Here is a 22,254-nt window from a genome sequence, read left to right as displayed (position 1 = left end):
GAGGAGGCGCACTACTGTTATACCCATTTTACAGACAAGGAAATCGAGGCCCAGACAGAAAGGGTATGCAACTCGCCGTCATTGATTGTGAACCCAAGCAGTCCGACTCTAAAGCTGAGACTCCCACCGCCCTCCGTGCCTTCACCAATCCCGCCCTGCTCTGCTGCAGTGCCAACCCCCAGGCCAGGACGCTGTCCTTCTCCAGAGGCTGGACCTTAGACTCTAGGTCACCGAGCCCCGGCTCCAGAGCTCAAACCCCTCACACACCCTGTGGAATCAGTGCCACGTTATCTCTCACTGACGGATGAGGAAGCCGAGGCGCTGAGAGCAGAAAGGTAACTAAGGTCACAGAGGATTCAAAGCCCCGCTTTCGGCTGCATCGTGTTTGTGATGTGTTTCTCCCACTGTCCTATGCAGCTGCCGGTCCCTGTTGACACACATCTGCCCGCTTTTTCCAGTCAGTCAGAGAGCAAGCTCTCTGCGGGCACAGTCTGGGGCCGCCCCTTCCCTGTGACCGCCGCCGTGAGCCCTGGTCGTCCACAGAGGCTTCCTGGCTGCTGGTCTGCTCCTCCCGCCAGCCACACCTTGACACCCGCCGGCTCCTCACACAAAGCCGGGCTTGGTTTGGGAGCTGTGTCTGCCCGGTCAGCCTTGGGATTGGGGAGGGCGAGGCTGGGTCTGCTCTTCCCCCGAGGTCAGAGGCTCCCCAAATGCCGTGTCTCCCCGGAATTCCAGGCTCCCATCGCCCACGTCGAGGACTAAGGAGGCAGGGTAGCCTGGTGCTTCAGAGCAAGGAACCAGGGCTCCAAGTGTAAAGGCTGGCTCTCCCAGGCACTGGCTGTGTGACCTTGGGCAAGTCAGGAGGCTTAGCCCAAGCCTCAGTATTCTGATGTGTAGCCCTGACCAGTGTGGCTCAGTGGATAGAGCATCGCCCTGCAGACTGAAGGGTCCCAGAATCAATTCCGGTCAAGGGCGTGTACCTTGGTTGTGGGCACATCCCCAGTGGGGGGTGTGCAGGAGGTAGCTGATCAATGTTTTTCTCTCATCGATGTTTCTAACACTATATCCTCTCCCCTCCTCTCTGTAAAAATTCAATAAAAATATATTTAAAAAAATATTCTGATGTGTAAAACAAAGATGATAATAATAGGGCTGCTATGATGATTAAATAAATATCTATAAAGTTAGGTGACTGTCTGGGACATGGTAAATGCTGTGTGTTTGTTAAATAAGTAAAAGTAGGGTTCCAGCCGAAACCGGTTTGGCTCAGTGGATAGAGCGTCGGCTTGCGGACTGAAAGGTCCCAGGTTCAATTCCGGTCAAGGGCGTGTACATTGGTTGCGGGCACATCCCCAGTGGGGGGGGGGTGCAGGAGGCAGCTGACCGATGTTTCTCTCTCATCGATGTTTCCAGCTTTCTATCCCTCTCTCTTCATCCCTGTAAAAAAAAATCAATAAAATATATTTTTTTAAAAAACACCACAAAAACTATAAAAAAAATAAAAATAAAAAAAAGTAGGGTTCCATGGAAGGGTCCCCCGGTAGGGCACAGTGAAGGGACAAAGAGGGCCCGGCTCCACACAGACACTGAAGACACGCAGGGGCTGGACACAGGTGGCCTCTGCCTCACACCCCAGGAAGCCCTTGCGGCAGGGACCCACCCCTCCTTCCCCTACATCCTCCAGAGGCAGGACCCCATTTCCTGGCCGCAGCAGTTTTCTGACCTAATACTCCTGCCCCAATCCCCAAGCCACTTCCCCTCCCCTCCTTCCAGCTGTTAACCCATTCTGCACAGACAGGCGGCTGCCAGCGTCCAGGCCCTGCCTGTCTTATTGCTGTGTGACCTCGGGCAAGTCCCTTAGCCTCTCCGAGCCTCACTTCCTCATCTCTGGAAGAGGATAATCGACCCGGAGGTCTGTCCTAAAGATCGGCTATTTAATAACTGAGATCACGCCCACAGGTGTGTCCGCAGGTGCTTGGACGGAGTAGTGTCCCACAGGCCTGACCACATGGGTGGGTTTGCTGTTTGGGCAATGGGGTGGGAAGGGGCTGATATTAAAAACCAACCTTCACTTTTAAAGTTTTCCCTGCACAGTGCTTAGGGTGCAAGCCAAGCTCCCTGCCCCTTTTAAAGCACCGCCCTAGGATTAAAATACTGATCACCGGGGAGCAGGCCGGGGTCTCATGTCAGGCCTCCCTCCACCGAGTTACTGCATCGGAGACTCCGAAGCGGACATGGAGTGGAGGGGGAGCAGCAGGAGGGACCGTACGTGAGGGCAGGGGAGGAGAGGGCCCCTGTGGAAGAGAAGCAGGGGGAGTGAAGAGGACTCCTGGGTGAAGAGAGGCAAAGGGGAGGAGGGACGTGTCCCCACGGCCCTTCCTCCCCACCACGGCTCACTCAGCCATCGGCGGGCCAGGCCTTCCGCCCTCTGAAAGGGAAGAGGAGCCGGCGGCAGCACGTTACGAGAAACGATTACCTGCCGTTAATTAATTAAAATAAACAGCAAATTAAATACAGCAAAATTAAAATAGCACAGGAAATTAATTCTCTCCCAGCCCCACCCCACAGGTACGATGCCTAAAGGGGCCCTTGCAGCCAGGATGGGAGGGGGGTGTCACTGGAACCTGCCTCACACCACGACTCCCAGCTACCCACAGGCATTCACCTGGCTCTGTCCCCCCAGATTGGCTTCCTGGCTCCTCACCCCCATTCCTGAACCCAAGCCTGCTCCTTGGTCAGCGGGGAGGGAGGGTCCTGACACCCCCTGGGCCAGGAGGCATGTGGCCCACATCGCCAGTCGCGCGGGTCAGGACAGAGGGAAGGGGCTCTGCCTCCTCTTCTGGGTCCCTGCTGGGCTTGGAGTCAGAGCCGGCAAAGACCCCTCCCTGCAGGAGGAGTGCCTGGCCCCTCACATGGAGCACCCAAAACTTGTCTCTGGGAAACCCCTCACCTCCCTCTTCCCTTTCCCTCAGCATGCGCAGGAAGAAAGCGCGGCGGAGGCCCCGCATCCCAGGCCGGAAGATGCCAGGGCCAGGCAGACCAACCCTCAGGACATGACACACGATTCCCTCCTTGCAAGACGAACGGCCTCATTTTAAAGAGGGGGACACTGAGACCAAGGAGGGCCACCATCCAATGGCTTAGCGGCAAAGCCTGGAGCAGAATGCCTAATGGGCATGCTCCATGTCACCGCCAACACGTGGTATTTAAAAAATACACCATGGTATTTTCTAGGGCGCAGCTCTGCCCCATGCTGCCATCCCTCTGAGCCACCCACCACGGCCTCGCCTCCATAATCCCACCCCACAACTCCCGACTCCCCCTTCATGTGGCCAACAACACAAGAGCCGCCCTTGAGCTCTTGTTCACGTGCTTCCCTCCCCCCGAAGCTCCTCCCCCACCTCTACCTGCGGAGCCCACCGGCCTCTTCAGGGTCCGACTCCATGCCTGCCCCTCCATGAGGCACCCCGAGAGCCCTGACAGAGGCTGCCTCACCCTCCTTAACCTCCCAGGGCGCCTTCTCCCTCCCACTCCGATGCCCGGCCTCCCTGCCGTCCGCGTGAGCTGTGGCTGTCAGTGTGTGAGCTTCCTGAACCGGCACTGTCCCCAGCACCCAGAGGTGCTCCGTCAATCTCTCCCTCATTGGAGGTCTCCCACGTCCTACTGGTAACTGACAATTGGCTGTTACTTATTAAGCATTTCCTTTCCTATAAGCCTGGCTCCTGCACTGCCCCATCCTCGCACGACGGACCCAGCTCAGAGTCTGTGGGACGCTTTCCGGGGTTCCAGCTCAGGAACTGGAACTCCACCGGTTCTTGCTTCCAAATGAATCTCCTCCATCCTGCTTGCCTCTTCTAGGCCAGACCACCCTCCTCTCCCATATGGACTACGAAGACCTCTCCACTAGCCCCCCTGCCTCCGCTCCCTCCCCACCCTATCCTGTCCCTGAAGACTTCCCGTGGCTCCGTGTGGACAAGATCCAAACCTCCGAGCGTGGCATCTCAACTCCGGGACATCCGGCCTGTTCTCCTTGCAGCTTCTCTTCCAGTCTCTGCACATCACCCCCTCGTCCCAGCACACCAGGGTGGGCAAAAGTAGGCTTACAGTTGTTCGTATGGAAAAAGATATGCAGGTTATGATTATTACAGTAGCTTGATATTAACTGTCTCACGTACTCACAAATGTAGACCTACCTTTGCCTACCCCTGTATAAATGGTTTGATTCATTTCCCGGCTTTGCACATGCTCTTTCCTCTGCCTGGAAGACCCTTCCCATATTTTTTCCTACACATTCCTCACATCCTCTAAGGCAGTGTTTCCCAAACTTTTGACATATGTGCACCCCTTCTATAATTTTTGTAACGCTGAGTACCCCTCGTACTCATGAGAACGTAGAATTAGGCGCAGCTAAGCACGGTGCAGTGCATATCCCCACCCAACTCCGGTGCAACGCGTACCCCCACCAACCTCTTCCCGTACCCCTGGGGGTACGCGTACCACACTTTGGGAAACACTGCTCTAAGGTATCAAAGGGTATCTTAGAATCTAGTCATACTAGTCAAGCAACAGACAACACTGGTCACAACATTGAGAGCTGCATGAAGGAAAGGCCTGAGTCACCGCAGTATCCCCAGTGCTTAACACAAAATCAGTGTTGATCAAGCGTTGATCGAGCAAGTGAATGTTCCCTATATAACTGTTGACTAAATGGAGAGCTGACAAGCCCACAGAATGCAGGGTTGGAGGTGAAGGGGAAGAGGCTGAGGCCAGCAAGGAAGGCCAAGGACGCAGTGGGCGCAGGGACAGACGTCTGGCAGAGGGAGTGTCTGTGAGAGGCAGTGCTGGTGTGAGGGAGGCTTGCAGCATGTGTGCGTGCACACACGTGTGAGAAAGTGGTGAGTGAGGATGCATGTGTGTGTATGTTTTGCATTTGGAATCAGCCTGTGAAAGAGAAGGTGAGGAGGTACATGAAGGAGGATGTGTGAGAGGTGAGGGTGTGCAGAGCCTCTGTGTATTATCGGGGTGTTGGGTCCGTGTACACGAAGGGTGTATGCCGTGAAGGCAGTGTGTATGTGCTGGAGCCTGTATATGTCTCCTTGGGGGAGGGGGTGACTGAGAAAGATAAGGGGACACCTGAGGGGGGTGTGGTGAGAAATGTAAGTGTGGGAGTGCTAAGACATGTGCAGAAGGAGATGGTGGCCTGTGAGGGCGCCCAGTGGGGAGGGCAAGGTAAGAAAGGTCAGGGCTCTGCTGAGGGTGTGGCTGCCATGGCCTCGGTCACGGGCCCAGCGCCCGAGGTGGGGGCTGGCCCCGGGCCCGGGGTGGGGGGCTCCGACTGTGCAGAAGGCTCCTCAGAGCTCCTCCTGGAACCACAGGCACCAGATTACCATATCCCCAGGCGGGGAGGTCGAGGAGGAAGCCCAGATGTGTGCGCGCCTCACATCTGTCCACGGAAAAACCTCTGGGCATTTATTTGTCTTTGTCTGTGTCCGGGTGTGCACGCCTGTGCTTGTGTGCGGCTGCCGCTGTGTGTCTGTGCCTGCCTTTGTCTCCGTGTGTACCAGGCCTTTGTCTCAGTGTGTGTGGCTGTCGGTCTATGCCCGCCTGCATGGCTGTGATTGCTGTGTGTGTGTCTGAGTGTATCTGTGTCTGAGGGGGACCGTGTGTCCTTGATCTGTGCGTGTTTAAGCAGGGCTGTGAGCATCCCCCTGGATGCCTGTGTATTTGTGTGTCCATGTGGCCTTATTGTGAGTGGGGGCATGTTGTGCTTGGAGGCTGTGGGTCTAGATTTCGGGATAACTAAGTGTGAGCATGCGCTTGTGTCTGTCTCTGTGTGGGAGACTCTGCCATGGACTGTGGTAGGAAAATTGTTATCTATGTCTGTGGGATATACGTTTGTGAGACCAAGGAAGGATATGTGTTGTTTCTGTGCCTGTGCCTGTGTGTGTGTGTGTGTGTGTGTGTGTGTGTGTGTGTTGGGTGTGAGGGGTTTGTCACAGACTGGTGAGCAAGTTAATCTCAGACTCCATGACACGTGGAATAAAATCACGCTCCCATAATGGGATCATTCGTCTTCCTGTCCAAGGAGAGAACCGACTCTTCACCCGCCGCCCTGGGGGAGCCAGTGGGGCCGGGGCCAGGGCCAGGCACGGCCCCCGCCCAGGCCCACTCTGGTCTCAGCACCCGCCCCTACCCCTCCTCTGCCGCACCAGGCCCGTTCTGCCTCCGGAGTGCCCTCGTGCCCACTGCGGGCTGGGCTGGGCTCCAGGACATGTGACCAGGCCTCAGAGGCCTGTCCCGGGCCCCCAGCCCCACCCACTGCGGAGGGCCCGGCCCCAGATGGGAGGGGGTGCAGGAAGGACTCTGGGCCCCTCCTCCTCCCGGAGGGGAGGGATGAGCTGCAGGCCCAGCCGGGATTTTCCATCTCTCAGCAACAAGATTCCTGGTGAGCAGGCTGCAGGGTTTGGCAGGCCGCCTGCTGGAGACCCGCCCTCACTCGCCAGGATGCCTGGGTCCCCAGGGCCAGGCAGCAGCCAGTTCCCTGGGGAGGCAGGAGGCCCCAGAACTCTAGCCTCCTGCTGCCCAGGCCTGTGGGAACGCCAGACCCTTCGAGGCGCCTGCCCCCAAACAAAGATGGCTCCCAGCCCCCGAGCCAACCACTACCCTTCCTCCGGCCGCCCCCAGCCCCGGCCTTTGCTTCAGAAACCCAGCAAAGGCCGCCCGCCCAGCACCACCCCTCCCGCCGGAACCTCGGCACACGCCCGGCCTGGATTCTGGACCTCACCTCTGGGGTCGAGGGCTCCCAAGGCCAAGGCTGTGCTCCTCTCAGACCGGGGCTTCCGAAGACAGGGCCATGCGTCCTGCGGCTGTGCAGTCCCTCTGGGTCTCAGGGCTCCTTCCTGGGTGAGCAGACAGGCACCGGGAGAGAATTTCAAACCCCACGTTGAGGAAACGGGGACGTCGAAGCCCTCTGCCCCGTCTGCCACTGTGAACCAGAGGCACATCCCGGAGTGGACACACAAGGTCTTTATCCTACCCAACCGCAGGACTGACTCCTCCCGCCCCACAGGGGTGCACGGGTGCCATTTCAGAAGTGGGTGAGCACCATTGGAGGGAGAGGGGAGTGGGCAGGTGGACTCCCTTAACACACACACACACACACACACACACACACCCCGCCGCCCTGGATGAGCAACTGGGGAGCAGGTTTGGTGAGAGATTAAGGTGGTGGAGGAGGAAAACTGAGCGGGTCCAAGATTCATGAGCTTAATTCTTTTCCCTTAAATCCCCCTCCGAGCCCCCCAGCACCAGCCTGGTCCTGCCAGGGTCATGCTGTGGCCCCAGGCCAGTATCAAGGCCCGAACCCACCCATCAGCTGTTGCTAGGTTGTCTCCACCCCAATGAGTTCCAGGAGCCCAGATCCATGGGGGGGGAGGGGGGGGCCAGGCCCTAGAGGCAGTGTCAGCACCCTGCACCCTCCCGGGAGTTGAGGGCTCACAGCCTCCAGGGAAGAAGGAGGCTGGTGGGTGGGGCCCGGGAGGAGGTGCCTCCCAGCCCTGGTACCACACCCAGCCCCGCCCTTCCAACAGGCAGAAGACCTGGATCCCAAGGAGCCCGCAGCTCACGGGGTGTGTGAGCTCCTCTCCAGGCCTCCCCACGCGTGAAACAGGAAATGGCTCAGAAATCCCAGGTGTCCCCCCTTCAGCTCAGCTCCCTCAACACCAAGCCCTGCCCTCTCTCCAGTCCAGGGGTGTCGCCCAGAATCTGGGCCAGACGGGGCGGGGCCGCAGCAGCTAACCTGGAAAAGCCCCAGCAGCCACCCACCCAAGTCAGAGCTGAAGGACCTGCGGTGGCTACCCCTCCAGCCATTTTCCGGGAGAGAGAGGCTGGAGCTCTGAGATGGAGCCTGGGTCTGGACCGAGGCCTCAGTCTTGCTGGTGGTTAAGAGTAGAAAGAACAGCCGAAACCGGTTTGGCTCAGTGGATAGAGCGTCAGCCCATGGGCTGAAAGGTCCCGGGTTCGATTCCGGTCAAGGGCATGTACCTTGGTTGCTGGCACATCCTCAGTAGGAGGTGTACAAGAGGCAGCTGATCGATGTTTCTCTCTCATCGATGTTTCTAACTCTCTATCCCTCTCTCTTCCTCTCTGTAAAAAATCAATTAAATTAAAAAAAAAAAAAAAAAAAAGAGTAGAAAGAACAGAAGGACCGGGACTAAAGTTCCAGAAGCTTGTTATGTGAGGTCCCTGGCCTTCTCTCAGCCTCAGGTTCCTCATCTGCAAAATGGGTAACAGTGCTCCCGCCTAAGGCTGGTAAGCTGGCATGAAGGGCAGGGCACCGTATGGCAGCGCCAGCATAAACCCGAGTGGCCAGGCTGAGGGGAGGAACGGCTCCTCCAGCCAGACGGGGACCCCAGGGTCTCAGCCCAGAAGGGCCAACCAAACTCCTCGGAGCCCCCAGCTGCCTCCCCTCTTCGTTAGAGGACCCTCATTAGTGAGCCTGGGCACCTGCCCCTCCGCACATAACAAGCCTCATTAGTATCTTCGCCCCAAGCTCTGTGCCCAGAGTCTGTGTCTGTGCGCACGCACGAGGGTGGGGAGCGGCAACAGGCCACCAGCCGGGAGACAGCATCCCCGGCAATCACACCCCCTGCCTGTCATCGGCGGGGCCCGTCACCCAGCTTGTCACCTGCCTGCCTCGCACCCGCACCACCTGTCACCCACCCAGCTCGTCACCCACCCAGCCCATCACCTGCACCACCTGTCACCCACCCCAGCCTGTCTCCGGAGCTGCCTGACAGGCATCTGGGTGGGGAGCAGAAGATGGGGAGGAGAAGACCACAGGGGTGTGGAGCTGGGGGCCCCAGAGACCCTGTGGGACCCCCACTTCAGCTCAGCATCCTGCAGCATCGCCATGGCAACCTCTCAGCCTGCAACCACTTTCCCAAACATCCCCCGCCCGCCCCCCCCAGCCCTGCTCTTAGCTGAGCTGAGAGGAGCCTGAGTGACAGCAGAATGGGGCGGGAAGGAGGTGCTCATCAGCGGCTTGGCCTTGGCCATCCTTCGCTCTTTGGACTCGGTTACTCCATCTGCAAAATGGAGGGGCTGGGATGGGTGCGGCCTGGACAAAGCAGGCCGTCCCTCCCCGGGCTGCGTCCGCAGGAGCCCGGTGCCAGCTACCTGTGAGGGCCGGGAGGGGGAACAAGAGGACAGGAGTTCCTGGGTCCTTCCGCCCCTTTGCCCCTGCCCAGCCCAGAGAGGCCAGCTCACACAGCAAAAGAGCAGGCTGGACGGACGGGAGGGGGCTCTGCCACCGGACTGCCAGCTGGAGACAGCACACGGGGTGACCCAAGGTGACCGGGGCTGAGCTGGCCCCCACCTCGGAGCTGCATTATTTATAAAACCCACAGCTTGGAGCGGAGCAACAGCTGCAGTGCTGCCCCTCCAGGGGGCACATGCCACAGCGGAATGGAGAAGTCAAGGTGCCTCTTCAGGGAAGGCCCCGGGGTCCCTGGCTCCCTCGATGGCCGGCTAGGGCAGGGGCTGAGGTGGGAGAGGGGCCGCAGCCCACCCTTCCTCTCCCGCCCGGTCCTCTCCACTCCTCCAGCCAGGCCGCGATAGGATTACTTCTGCATGACTGCCTGCTCCACGGGGTTCCCGAGACCCTCCTGCCTGCAGCAATCTTTAAAATTCCTCCAGCCGGCCTCGCTCCCGCTCTCCCAGAAGTGAACGCTCCAGCCACTACCGCAGTGTGCCCGCCGCCGACGCCACCACCGAGCGGGCTGGTGCCCGTGGGCAAAGGAGAAGCCACCCTCAGGGTGTAGCCCCACGTCCCTCAGAGCCCTCGGAAGCCGAGGCCCCAGCCCACCCCCCCTCCAACCCCACAGAGTATGGCTGAAGCCAGAGTCAGGCATGCCAGCTGTGCCAAGGTGGGTGAGCAGATACATGCCAACACACTTGGTGGATCCTCTGCCGCCAGAACCTGGCTGCCCCCACTCAGCTCTGACCCACCCCTCCCCGCCTCACCAATCCCTGCTGCCCCTGGGGTGGGCAGACGGCTGGGCCAGCGCCTGTGGCTCCCCAGGGCACAGGAGGCAGGCAGGAGATCGATCCACTGAATTTTTCAAGGCTCTAATGGAGCCTGCGTCCTAGGACGTGGGGCCTGGGACACGGGGGATGTCTTGGGGACCCCCCCCCAGCACTGCAGTTGCTTCATTGTGAGGTATTGGGGGTCAGGGGAACCTTTCTCGGAGCCTTCCTCCAGCAACAGATGAGGCCCGAGAAGCCCCTGGGAAAGGGATGGTATTGGGTGTGGGGGGGCTGTGAGCAATACCCAGCGGCCCCCCAGTTTCCCCAGCCCTAATGCGGGCAGCAGCAGCCCAGCCTCTAAATCACTCCCCTCACGCTGCCCTCTGAGGCGGATTCTGTGCATCTGTAATTAGGGGGTGGAACAGATGGCGGAGATTCCGTTTAAAATCATGCATCTAGTCAAGTAACCTTCACTGTCGGAACTGACTCCCAGGGAGACCGAGCCCCAAGCCCGATGGGGGTGGGGGGAGCCGGTCAGGCCAGCACCTCCATGGTCTTTTCTCCCGGCGCCCACGGCCCCTCAGGTGAGCTCAGGGGGGCGGGGGAGGACTTGGCAAGCACCGGAGAGGGCACAGGCTGGGGGTAAACCCCCTTGCCCGCCCCCCACATGCCACAGCCAGGGCAGAGCGAGGTACTCCGAGTTCTTGGCTGAGAGGCCGGGGTGACCAGGTGCCAAGAGCCCCCAGAGAGGCCCCGAGCCCCCCAAGCCCAGGCCGGGTGCCCGCACACAGGGTCTGGGGCGGGGCAGCTCTGAACCAGATGCACAGCCTCACTGTCCAGGAATGAAAGGCCTGGGGCAGCGAGGGGGGCGGGGAGGCCTCCCCAGGCAGAGGAGGCCTGCGGGGTGGGGGAGGCCTGGGAGGCAGAGACAGGGAGAGAACACACAGGAGTGAGGGATGTGTGTGCAGGCGAGGGCTGTCTGGGGAGGGGGCGGTGTCTGGGGAGAGCCAGGTGGGGAGTGCTGGGAGGAGGGTGTGCTGGAATGTGTGAGGTGGGAGTGCGGCTGCAGGCAGGCTGAGGTGGGGTGTGAGGTGGGGGCTCAGGGGTGAAGACCTGCGGGGCTGGTACTGGGCCAGGGCTGCCTGGGTGCGTGTGTGGGGTCGGTGTTGGGAGGCGCGTGCGGGCTGTCCCTGGGCTCTCAGTGGCTGAGGAAAGTTCTGGAGCTGGAGCTTGTTGGGGATGCACAGAGGACTGCCCTTTGGAGGAGGCTTGGGTCTGGATGGGGAAAGCAGGTGTGTGTGTGTGTGAGAGAGAGAGTACATGAGACTGGGGGGGGGGGGGGCGGGGAGGAAGTTACCTGTTTAGAGATACACTAGGACCGAAGCTATCCACATGTGTGTGTGAGGGAACTGCTCTGGCTACAGGGGGTGCTCTCCTCTGAGGAGTGTGGAGGCACTGAGTGTGCTTGGAAAGGGGTAGAGGCTGGGCAGACGCGTTTGGGAGGTGCTGGCTGCAGCCGGGGGAAATGCCGGCTCTCGGGCGATCCGGGTGCTGGGAGGTGGCGGGGCTCAGAGCTGCAGGCGCTGCAGCCGAGTCCGGGGTACATCCGGGGAGGTGCTGGGGTGGGAGGGGGCGCCCCGGTGGCTGTGCTTCGTGTGTGCGGGTGTACACTGGGAGGTCACAAAATGTTTGTTTTGGTTAAACATTAGGGCTGCACATGCCTGTGTGGGTAGGCATGTATGTGGCGGCGGTGTGTTCAGGGGCGTGTTCGGGCTGTGTGCGACGCGGGGCAGCTGGGTGTCAGGAGGTGTTCTATGTTTGGGGAGGTGCTGGGCTGCGTGAGTTTGCAGGGGGAGCGGCTGTATGTCTCGGGGTGCTGGGCTGCGTGTGTTTGCAGGGGGGGCCGCTGTGTGTCTCGGGGTGCTGGGCTGCGTGTGTTTGCAGGGGGAGCGGCTGTGTGTCTCGGGGTGCTGGGCTGCGTGTGTTTGCAGGGGGAGCGGCTGTGTGTCTCGGGGTGCTGGGCTGCGTGTGTTTGCAGGGGGAGCGGCTGTGTGTCTCGGGGTGCTCGGCTGCGTGTGTTTGCAGGGGGAGCGGCTGTGTTTTGGGGTGCTCGGCTGCGTGTGTTTGCAGGGGGAGCGGCTGTGTGTCTTGGGGTGCTGGGCTGCGTGTGGGGAGCAGTTTTCTGCATTTAGGAGGTGGTGGGGCTGTCGTTGGTGAGGATGGGTGCCCTCTGGGGAAATGAAGAGCTGAATCCCGGTCTCTGCTCAGGTACCCAGGAGAGGGCTGCCAGCTAGAAGCCCTCCACCCCACCGGGCGCCTGCCCACCCCGGGCCCCGTGCGAGGGTGTCCAGACAGGCGGTCCATCTGTCTCTGCCTGTGCCCAGGCCGGAGCAGCCGCCTCTCGCTCCCCGGGGGATGGCAGCGGGTCCTGGCCCACCCATCTGCCTTCAGACGGTCCAGGCAGGAGCCTCACAAAGCTGCCCGGAGGGCATCGCCATGTGTGAGGAGGCATGGGCTGGGCGAGGGGGCCTCACGGAGGCGCCTTTGAAAACCAATAACGCCAGGAGAGGCAGCGGAGGCCGGAGCGGTCTGTTTGTCCTTGTGAGGCTGTGTGGGTCAGGGCCGGCTGGGAGCTGGGAGCCCTTGGCCATGTGTGCACCGATGGCCTCTGTCCCAGCAGCGGCTGGCCTTGGAGAACAGCCTGCAGCCCAGCCCACAGGCAGCCTCACACAGGCAGCCACCCCGTGTGTGCACGCTGCCTACGCTCACACCTTCTCATCCACATAGCCCTGCACCCCCACACGCACACAGCTCACCCCCGGGGCCCTGCACCTTCACATGTGCACACCCATCACACACACCCACATGATGAAAAAGCAGGAACAGCCACATACCTGCCACATGCATGCACTCACATACACATATGTGACAATCAGCTACCACACACACACCCACACACTCCACACACCTTGGATCTTCCTGTCACTCCCATGTCCCATCTCACGTGAGTTTAGTCTCTTTCTCTTAAACACCATAATAGACACTTGCCATCCCTTATAGCTGTACATCTGTATACATTTTATATATATATTGATTTCAGAGAGGAAGGGGAGGGAGGGATAGAAACATCAATGACAGAGAATCACTGACCAGCTGCCTCCTGCACGCCCCCTACTGGGGATCGAGCCCGCAACCCAGGCTTGTGCCCTTGTCAGTAATAGAACCTGAGACCCTACAGTCTGTCGGCTGACGCGCTATCCACTGAGCCAAACTGGCTAGAGCTGTATATATACACATTTTTTTAAAAATATATTTTTATTGATTTCAGAGAGGAAAGAAGGAAAAGAGAGATAGAAACACCCAGGATGAGAGAGAATCATGAATCGGCTGCCTCCTGCAAGTCCCCCACTGGGGATCGAGCATGCAACTCGGGCATGTGCCCTTGACCTGGCAGGAATAGAACCCGAGACCCTTCCCTCTGCAGACTGATGCTCTACCCACTGAGCCAAACCAGCAAGGGCTGTATATATTTTATATGTGCACACATACCCCCTCACCAAGTCTCAGCTCTTTCACACCACGCAAACCCACTAGCCAATTTACCGGTGTCCGGGCCCAGCCCTGCAACTTCCCAGGAGAGCTCCCACCCACTGAGGGCCTCCTGCCACCCACCCTGGCAGCTGGGTGAGCGTGAGGGTATGCCACCCCACCCCCCCACCGCTCCCTGGGAACCCTGATCTTCATGTCTAGAAAGAAAGAGCCTTCTCTCTGCTCTGGTGGCTGCCAGAGTACGTGTGAGAGTGTGACTGCGTGACTGAGTGTGTGTGTGTGTGTGTGTGTGTGTGTGAGAGAGAGAGAGAGAGAGAGAGATCCTGATATCCTATAGCAAGGCCTGTGTCACCACCTGTACAGGTAAAGAAGCATAGACACGGGTTCACTAGTTAGGTTCGTGAGATTCGAAATGAGTGTAAACGTGGAGACTTGTATGTCACAGTGTGTGTGTGTGTGTGTGTGTGTGTGTGTGTGTGTGTGGTGAGGCCTGTGTGGACAGGTGTGGTTACGGGAGGAGTGCATTTATACAAGGAGACGCACACTGAGTGAGTGGTGAGTGTGACATGCTATTTTCCAAGAGCCCAGAGGTATGTGTATACATCTGTGAGCAGGGTCAGGGCTGAGAGCTGCTCTCAGCAACTCAAGCCCCTACAGAAAGAGCAGGGAGGAGGGGTCTCCAGGCTCTCTCTCTCTCTCTCTCTCTCTCTCTCTCTCCCCCCTCCCCCTCTCCCTGACCTCTTTAGCAGCTGGAAACTGAGCTGGGGGTGGAAGGAATGGAGACTTGGCTAGCCTGGGGGTTTGGGGAGGGAAGCAGGAGAAAACACCTTCCAGATTCTCATCAAATCCCCGTTTGTGGTTTGTAGCCTCCAGTCTCTCCTCCTCTCTCCTCTCTTCTCCTCTCTCTCTGCGTTTCCCACTTTCTTTATCTCTTCCTGCCTTTCACTCCCCCCCCCCTCCCTTCTCAGTCCCCTGGTCACCCTGTCTCCAAGTTTCTGTCTCTCTGTTTCTTTCTCCCCAGGCGCCTCCATTTTCAACCCTTCCTCTCCCTGCCAGCACCTCTGTCTGTCCGTCCCTCCCTGTCCTGGTCCATATGTCCGTCTCTCTCCGTCTGCCTGTGCGTGGGTGTCCCTGTCCATCTGTTCCGCCACCCATCTGTCTGGCTGTCTGTTGTGAGTGAGGGTGGGTGCCCACTCACTCCCCAAGGTACCCTCCCCCAGGTCAGCGAAGGCCCTCCTGGCTCAGGGGGTGGGGAAGGGTGCAGGGCTGCAGCTTCTGGAAGCTTCAGTAGCAGCTGGGATGGGCTGGGAGTTGGGGCAGCCAGCTGCAGAAGGGGCCCCTCCCCTGGGCTCTCAGGCCAAGGACCCCTGAGCAGAACGAGGAGAGAAAGCAGGGCCTCGCTGCAGCTGAGTTTGCATGTGTGTACGAGGGAGGAGGCAGGGGCCTCACTCTGCCCTCCCTGGGCCCGTCCCCCCTAAAGCCAGGCCCGCAGGAGAGGGGTCCCAGTACCACCTGTGTCCCCTGGGCAGCGGGAGATGCTGGGAACAGGCCTGGGGGAGAGCGGGAGGAGCCGGGAGCCTCGGCTGCCTGTCAGCTGTGGGGGGGGTCCCTCCCTACTTCCTGCCAGGCCGTCCCTGGGGACTCCCCGCTCCGAGCCTGGGAGGCCGTACAGGCAGGTTATTCCCGCCTCCCGTTTCCCCAGAGCCTGATCCATGGGGATATGGGGGATCACACGAGTGTCACCCCCATCCTCCAGCGGAAGGTGGCTCTGGACATGGGGGACCCTGGCCCTGTCCAGGCACAGGCAACCTGAGAGGCCCCGGGTAGCCCATCGCCATCGCCAGATCAGCGCCTCACACACTCTCTCTCTCTCTCACACACACACACACACACACACTCACACGCAGGCTGCACCCCGCACTCATGGCCAGCCACCTCCACTTCCTGGCCCGGAGGCTCACAGGGTCCAGTGGGGAGCCTACTCCAGACCCTGCGCCCTGCCCTGCACCGGTGGCAGCGCCCACAGGGCCCCCAGCACAGCGACAGCAGCTGGCGGCAGCACCCTCAGCCGCCCAGGATGCTGGGCCCCCCTCCCTCCCCCAGAACAGCTCGAGGTCCAAGTCCCACAATGGACAGGGAGACTGACGGAGGGCTGGGAGGACACGCAGTCACCCCCTGAGACCCTGGGGTGGGGCCACAAGGGGAGAGGGGCACTGCAGAGGCAGGACCTGGCTCCTCTCGGACCCACCGTGGGCACAGTCCACCCTGGCGGCACCCTCCACACAGCCGGGCCTGCGCTGGGCCGGGGCCAGCCGGCTCCCTCCCTCCAGAGCCCTCCTTGCCCCTGGCCGGGCCCCTCCCTCGCCTCGCTCCGAGCAGCCCTCCCAGCCCTCTCCCTCCCAGGGCTGGCGCTCTCATCTTCAGCTCTTGGAAGCCTGACTCACTGTTTCCCCTCCTCTCTCTCCCCTCCCTCCCTCCCTCTCCGCAGCACCTCCCCCTCCCCTGGGGGGGCTCTGGCCACAAGGGTGCCTGCCTGCTCCTCTCCGCGGCTTGGCCCCCCTCTGAGCCCAGGAGGCCCCCTGCAGCTGTTCCAATTCTCCAGCTTCAGAGGGGGAGCGGAGGAGAAGAGCGTGGGTCCCAGGCCCGCCCCTGCCAAGGTCTGTGATCCTGGGCAGGCGGCTCCTCTCTCTACACAAGGTTTCCTCCTGCCAAACAAGGGAGGGGTCACAGCTGGACGACGCCCCGGCATCTCTGGGACCCTAAGGTGCCCCGCTTTTACAGCCCCAGTGCCTCCTGACACAGAGCACCCACACCCCATGGGGCTCCGAACTTGCCTGAGGCCCCACCTCCAGGTCCAGAGAGGAGCTGGGCTCTGTCCCCAGCCGTTTGGAGGCGGCAGCGGGAAGACTGCCCTGGGCAGAAGCAGGAACCGAGTGACCCCTGGAATCCCCCTGCCGCCCCATCCTCTCTCCTCCTGTGGGAATCTCTCCCTCCCACCTGTCCCTCCTCTTCCCAGAGACATGCGCCTGTCTCTCCTCCAAAAGGAGGCCCAGCACTACCCCCCTCCCTCTGGGCTGTGGCTCATGCCCAGGCCTTCCAGACCCCCTGGACCCCACCTCCCGGGGCTGCAGCCCTGGCTCCTCTCCCTGCCTGCCTTCTCTCCCCCCCCTCTCACCGCCGGCTTCTGTCACCATCTCTCCCTCTCCCCACAGGGCCAGGCTGTCTGGGTCTCAGCCTCCCGGCCTGCCTCCCCCATTCTCCCTGGGGGGGCCGTCTGCTGACATTAGCAACAATGTTGCCCATGCTCTCCCGGCAGTCCCCAGCTGCACCCCATCCTGGCTTCCCCTTTCAGGCTCTGTCCCCAGAGACCCAGGAGACCCAGCGCAGAGCCAGGCTCCATCCCATAATAGCCAGCCTGCCTGACCTTACTCCACCGGATCAGAGTGCTGGGCATCTGGTGGGAGGGCATGGTACCCCTCGGTCTTGGGTGGCTGGCTGGCATGAGACACAGAGTTGTTTTCCAAACCAAAAAAAACAAAACAAAACAAAACAAAAAAAACGCCCAAATGACACCCAGGGGGTGGGGGTTTGCTTGGGGTGCAGGTGGGGGGACAGGAAATGAGGGAGGTCAGGTTTGCCTGAAGGGAACCCCTGCTCAATGAGGAAGGAGGGGCTCTGGTCAGTGTTCCCGGCGGATCTGAGGACAAGCACTGTCCCCTTGGGGCTCTGCCAGTCCAGAGTGCCCCCCCCAACCCCCCCCCAAAAAAATAGTCCTCTGGTGTCTGCCAGGGACAGTTTCCCCCTCCAGCTTCAAGCACAGCCACAACCATCAGGTGGAGATCCCATCCCTTAATCTCCTGTAGGATCCAAGCCCAAACTCCCACAGTGCACCTCCCCTTAATTCTGCAGGGGGTTCCGAGGCCTCCCAGCCAAGATCTAAGCAGGTGGAAGGGGGAGGACAAAGACCCCCAACTCCCAAGCCCCCTCACCGAAGGCCCCTGAAAGGCTGTGGAGCAATGCAAAATAATCCCGGAACCCTCCTACCCGAAACTAAGAAGCTACGCTGTCCATCCACAGCATCGGGGGGAAGAGGGGGGGCTGGGCTCCTGCCCCCGTGACCCTATTCCAGACCCCCCAGCCCAGCGACCACAATAAACAGCAAGCGCCTTTTCTTTATGACATCAAATTTCTCCAAGCCCAACAGTTCCTTCCATCACTACCTCAGCCATAGATCACATTAAAAACTCACAGAGGGCAACTTAAACACATCACATTTGTTTCTTTCTATATTATTTCAAAAGTAACGGCATTAAAAATGGATTTTACTACAGAAAATAAATATCAGCACGTGGCCGGGGAGCCCAGGCAGGGGGGCAGAGCCCACCTGGAGCCTCTCCCCGAGGGCCTGGGCACAGCGCAGGCGCCCGCCAGAGGTGGCTGAGACGCCGGGTTACACCCCAGGGTGTGGGGGTTTGCCTGGGGAGGGGGCCATGCCCGCCCACCTGGGCACCTGCTCCAGTGCCAGACCGAGAGAGACCAGAGAGTACTGGTTTGGACTGGTGCTCACTGGCCGCCCAAAGCTCGTGCCCTCCCTGGTCTTTGCCAACTCTGAAGGGTGGGAGCTCTGGGGCAAGGAGTTCACCCGTCTCTGGGGGTTATTCCAACTCCTGACACAGCAAGAGAGAAAAAATGAATGCAACTTACTATCCGGTTTGATTTTCCATTACTATGAAAATAAATACACATCTGCTCAAAGGAGGGAGATGGCAAGCCGCATGCACATGTCACTTGGGGGCAGGTCCCCCCACAACTCACCAACACAACCCAGCCCCCCACCCAAGCGGGGTTGGGGGGGCGGGTGACAGACTGGCAATCTTTCCCTTACAGCCCAGCTCACAAAGCTGCACACACAGGGTCACATGGAGCAGGGACAAGCCAACAATAGAAACACCCCAAATGCTCCCGGCAGGACTCTGCCCAGGCCCGCGCCGACAGTGGCAGCGGTGGACAAAACGTGGCCACCGTGACCGGGAGGCAGAGCTGTCCTCACGCCCTGAGCTCTGCCCAGGGAGCCGGGGCCAAGTCCCGCCTGACACCAACTGGTCCGGCGGGAAACGCCTGCCCGGCCAGCCAGGCACAGGCCCCCCAAGGGTCCCTCCTTGTGTTCGGGGACCAGGCTGGTGCAGCCCAGCCCTGCCTCCCAGGATGACGCCTGGGCCCAAATTCAGCTGGCCCTGCCAGTCAGGCACTGGTGCAGAACTGAGGGCACCGGGCTCAGCCCCTCCCCGCCCAGCCTCCGGGCCCCCAAGCCAGAAGGGAGGGGGCCTCCCCACCCCTCCACATCTGGCCCTGGCCCCCAGGGTCTGCGGTAGAGAATTCCCGCCCCCGCTTCTCTCTCTCTCTCTCCCTCCCTCCCTCCTCCCTCTCCGTGCCCGCTGCCGCCTCAGGGACAGCCCCAGCTCCCGCCTCCGGCCAGCAAGGCCCACATCCTTCCTCCCTCCGCTGGCCCCTTCGCCTGGCAGGAGGCTGGGGGGTCAGGCTGCTGGGGAACCCCTACAGCTCCCACCAGCCCTCCTCCCCAGCCCCCAAACTCTGGGTTGCTGTCCCTTTTCCTGTCGAACAGGAAACAAGGTTATTTCCTAGACTCAGAGCCAGCCCCCTGCCCCTCTGGCTCTGCCTGGGGACCAGGACCCATCAGGGGAAGGTGCCCTCGGCCAGAGCACAGGGACTCAGCAATTCACCTCCTGCTACCGGCCCGGGGGGCTGACAGCTGTCACTCAGCACCCCACCCCCTGGGGGAGAGGGGGCCGGTTCAATCAGAGCCCCGGAGGAAACGCATTGGTAGGCGATTATTTATTTATTTATGCAAAAGTGAGCCGACTTTGTTCGCCAGGTAACCGGGCACGCGGCCCAGCCCCACTGGCCCCGGCCACCCCACATCCCTCCTCCGCCCCACACCCCCTCCGGGTCACTAGGTCCCCGCCCCTCAACTCCCAGAGCACCGGGGAACCTGGGGATTTGGGGTTGGAGGGGAGGGGCTCCTCCCTCCGCAGTCTCCCCCTCTTCCAGCGCCGTTCCTAAAACCCAGCCTTGTTCTCCGCTCCCACGGTCCCCCCACACTGCCCCCACCACCACCACCACTCCAACCACCACCTTCTCAGCAAGCTGGAGAGCGAATTGCAGTTTTAAACCCGAAGACGGAGGGAGGGGGAAGGCGGAGAGGGCGCGCGGCAGCGCTGAGCGCGCACCTCGCCCCCGAGCCGGGGGAGCCGGGGAGCCGCGGGGCGGCCAGGAAACCCGAGAACCCCCCCTCCCCGCCCCCCCTCCTCGTCCACCTCCCCCTCCCCCTTCCCGGCACTGCCTGCCAGGCTTCCAGCCGAGCCCAGCCGAGCCGCGGGCCCCGGTGGAAACAAAGACAGATCGCACCGCCGGCACCGCAGCCACGGGGTCCGACGGGCCGGACCGGGGCGCGCGGAAGGGGCGCAGGGCCCCCCCGGCGCGCGGCACAAAAGAGCCCGGCCAGCCGGTCCCCGGCGGGGGTCCGGGGCCGGGGAGGAGGCGCCACTCACCGGAGTGCTGGGCTGCCGGCTGCGCGGGTCCGAGCCAGGGCTGGGGCTTTCGGGGGCGTCCGTCTTCCGGCGGCGGCAGCAGCGGCGCGGCGCTCGGCAGCTGGGGAGAGGAGTCGTGGGGGAGCCCTGAGCCGCCCGCGGCTGCTGACAGCATGGCTCGCGCCTCGGCTCACATTCTCCGCCGCCAACTCCGCTGGACACGGCCCCCGCGCCGCGGCGCCCCCCCACCGCGCGCACCCCTCCGCGCCCCCCGCCGCGGCACCCTCTCCCCGTCCTGGGCGCCCCCGCCCCCACACCCCCAATGGCAAACCTGGGAGAGAACGCGCCCCGCGTAGTCCTCCTGCTCCTGCTCCTCCTCCGCCCGCCTCCCTCCCGCTCCCTCCGGCTGGCTGGCTGTCTGTCTGTCCCTCCGGCTGCCTCTCCCTCTCTCGCCCTCTGCCTTTCTCCGCTCCTCTCGGGGCTGGGTGGGAAAAGGAAATGAGGACAGAAAGCAGACGCTGGCTTTGGGTGGTGGTAGCTGGATTCCCTCTCCCTCCCTCCCTCGCCTCCCCTCCCTCCTCCTGCCTTCTGCTCGCTCCGCGGCGAGCGGGGCTGAGCGCAGCCTGGCGGGTGGCTCGCTCTGCCCGCCCGCCCGCCCGCCCGCCCGCCTGTCTGTCTGTCTGGTCTGCCTCCCTCGCTCCCTCCCTCCGTCTCTCGCCCTGCCTGCCTGCCTGCCTCTCTCCGTCTCCGCCGCCGCCGCCGCTGCCTCTGCGAGCTCGCCTTACCTTCGCCGCTCACCATCCGGAACCCCAGGGGGGGACGCGCGCGCGGCACGCTGGGACTTGTAGTCCCCGCCCCGGCCGCTCCGTGCGCCCAGCGGGCGGGGCCGCGCGGGCCGCTCCGACGGCGCGGCTGGGAGCCCGCGGGACGCCTGCACCCGGGTCCCTCCGGCGGGGGCGTGATCGCGTTTCCGAGGGGCGCGGGTTTTCCCCGCAAGGACTGGGAACATTGACCGAGCTCCTTGTCCCCCCCGCGGGGTGCTCCGGCTTTGGGGGAGGTGGCGGGTGGGAGGGAAGGGGCGGGGTCTGAAAATGGAATGAGAGCCGAATAGGGAATCCAGGGGATTAGCCAAAAGACCTGAGACTTTCTGGGGTGTCCCGGTTCAATGGGGAAGGAAGGGGAGAGGGAGGAGGACAGGCTCCCTGAATGTGGGGACGTTCTCCTGGTCTGAAACGGTGTTTTACTGAATAAAGCGCCGGAGCTCACGTGGGAGGGCTGCTCCAGGAAAAAAAAAACTCAGCCCCACGGGCGTCTCCTCCTCACTCTGCGCCCTGGCTCAAGCTGAGCTCTGGTCTAGCGTCCCCCCTCCCACAACCCCTGTTTTCCTAGAAGTCCAAGGGCGGCAAGGACACAAAAATCCTGGATAATACACGTTCGCACACACACACTCACACACACACACACACACACACACACACGCGCGCGCGCACACGCACACCCTTCCTAAATTCGACTGAGCCTTTTCATTGTTTCGGGAAGTAAGATTCAAATTCAACAGTTCAAAGCCCCTGCTGCGGCCAGGGGGCTGGGCTCAGCACTTTCACCTACCTCCTCTTCAGGTCACATCTGTTATCCAGCTCCCGGCTCCTCGCGCCGGCCCCCTGCCTGGCCCAGCCCCACAGATGGGAGGAATGTGCACTGCCAGGGCCTGGTTACCAGGGGGAGGTGGCTGGACAGCCCAAGCAGGAGAACTGCTGCTGCCGCCATTTACTGGACACCACGGGGCTCTCGAATCTGGCAGAGACCTGGCGAAACGGTCGTCAGCATTTCCACAGATGCTGACGGCCGTTTCGCCAGGTCTCTGCCAGATTCGAGAGCCCAGGCCTTCCCATTAACCTCTGAGCCATGCAGGGAGCGGTGACTCCCCAGGCCTCCGTCTGATCTTCTCTCCCAGTGTCTGTGTGTGGCTCACAGAGGACACGAGATGAATAATGGATGGCCACCATCCTGTCCTCGCTGTCTACCCACACCGGCTCTGACGGGCCCTGAGCTGGACCCACTTCGTCTGTGTCTGGCACTGCTTGCCCACGTAGGTTAGCTTTGTCTGTCTTGCTCCGGGCCTGGAGTTCCT

The 22,254-nt window shown here is 61.4% G+C and overlaps 1 protein-coding gene across 4 annotated transcripts in view; it reads right to left on the bottom strand.

Moving 5' to 3' along the window:
* The window catches only part of AHDC1 (AT-hook DNA binding motif containing 1), a 65,701-nt gene extending 44,637 nt beyond the window's left edge, over nucleotides 1–21,064 (bottom strand). Inside the window, exons 1-4 of one of the 4 annotated variants that reach the window (XM_084874824.1) lie at nucleotides 20,851–20,865; nucleotides 20,455–20,604; nucleotides 20,145–20,244; nucleotides 6,785–6,899 (exon numbers count right to left, since the gene is read on the bottom strand). The gene's annotated coding sequence lies outside the window, so the exon portion shown is untranslated. The other 3 variants (XM_084874825.1, XM_084874826.1, XM_084874827.1) reach the window with 3 other exon arrangements.
* Between the last annotated feature and the right edge of the window lie 1,190 nt (nucleotides 21,065–22,254).

The sequence above is a fragment of the Pipistrellus hanaki genome, assembly GCF_964339955.1.
Source record: "Pipistrellus hanaki genome assembly, chromosome: 2".
Taxonomy (NCBI): Eukaryota; Metazoa; Chordata; class Mammalia; order Chiroptera; family Vespertilionidae; genus Pipistrellus; species Pipistrellus hanaki.
The sequence above is the reverse complement of the archived record's forward strand: the minus strand, read 5'-3'. Positions and strand labels throughout refer to the sequence as shown.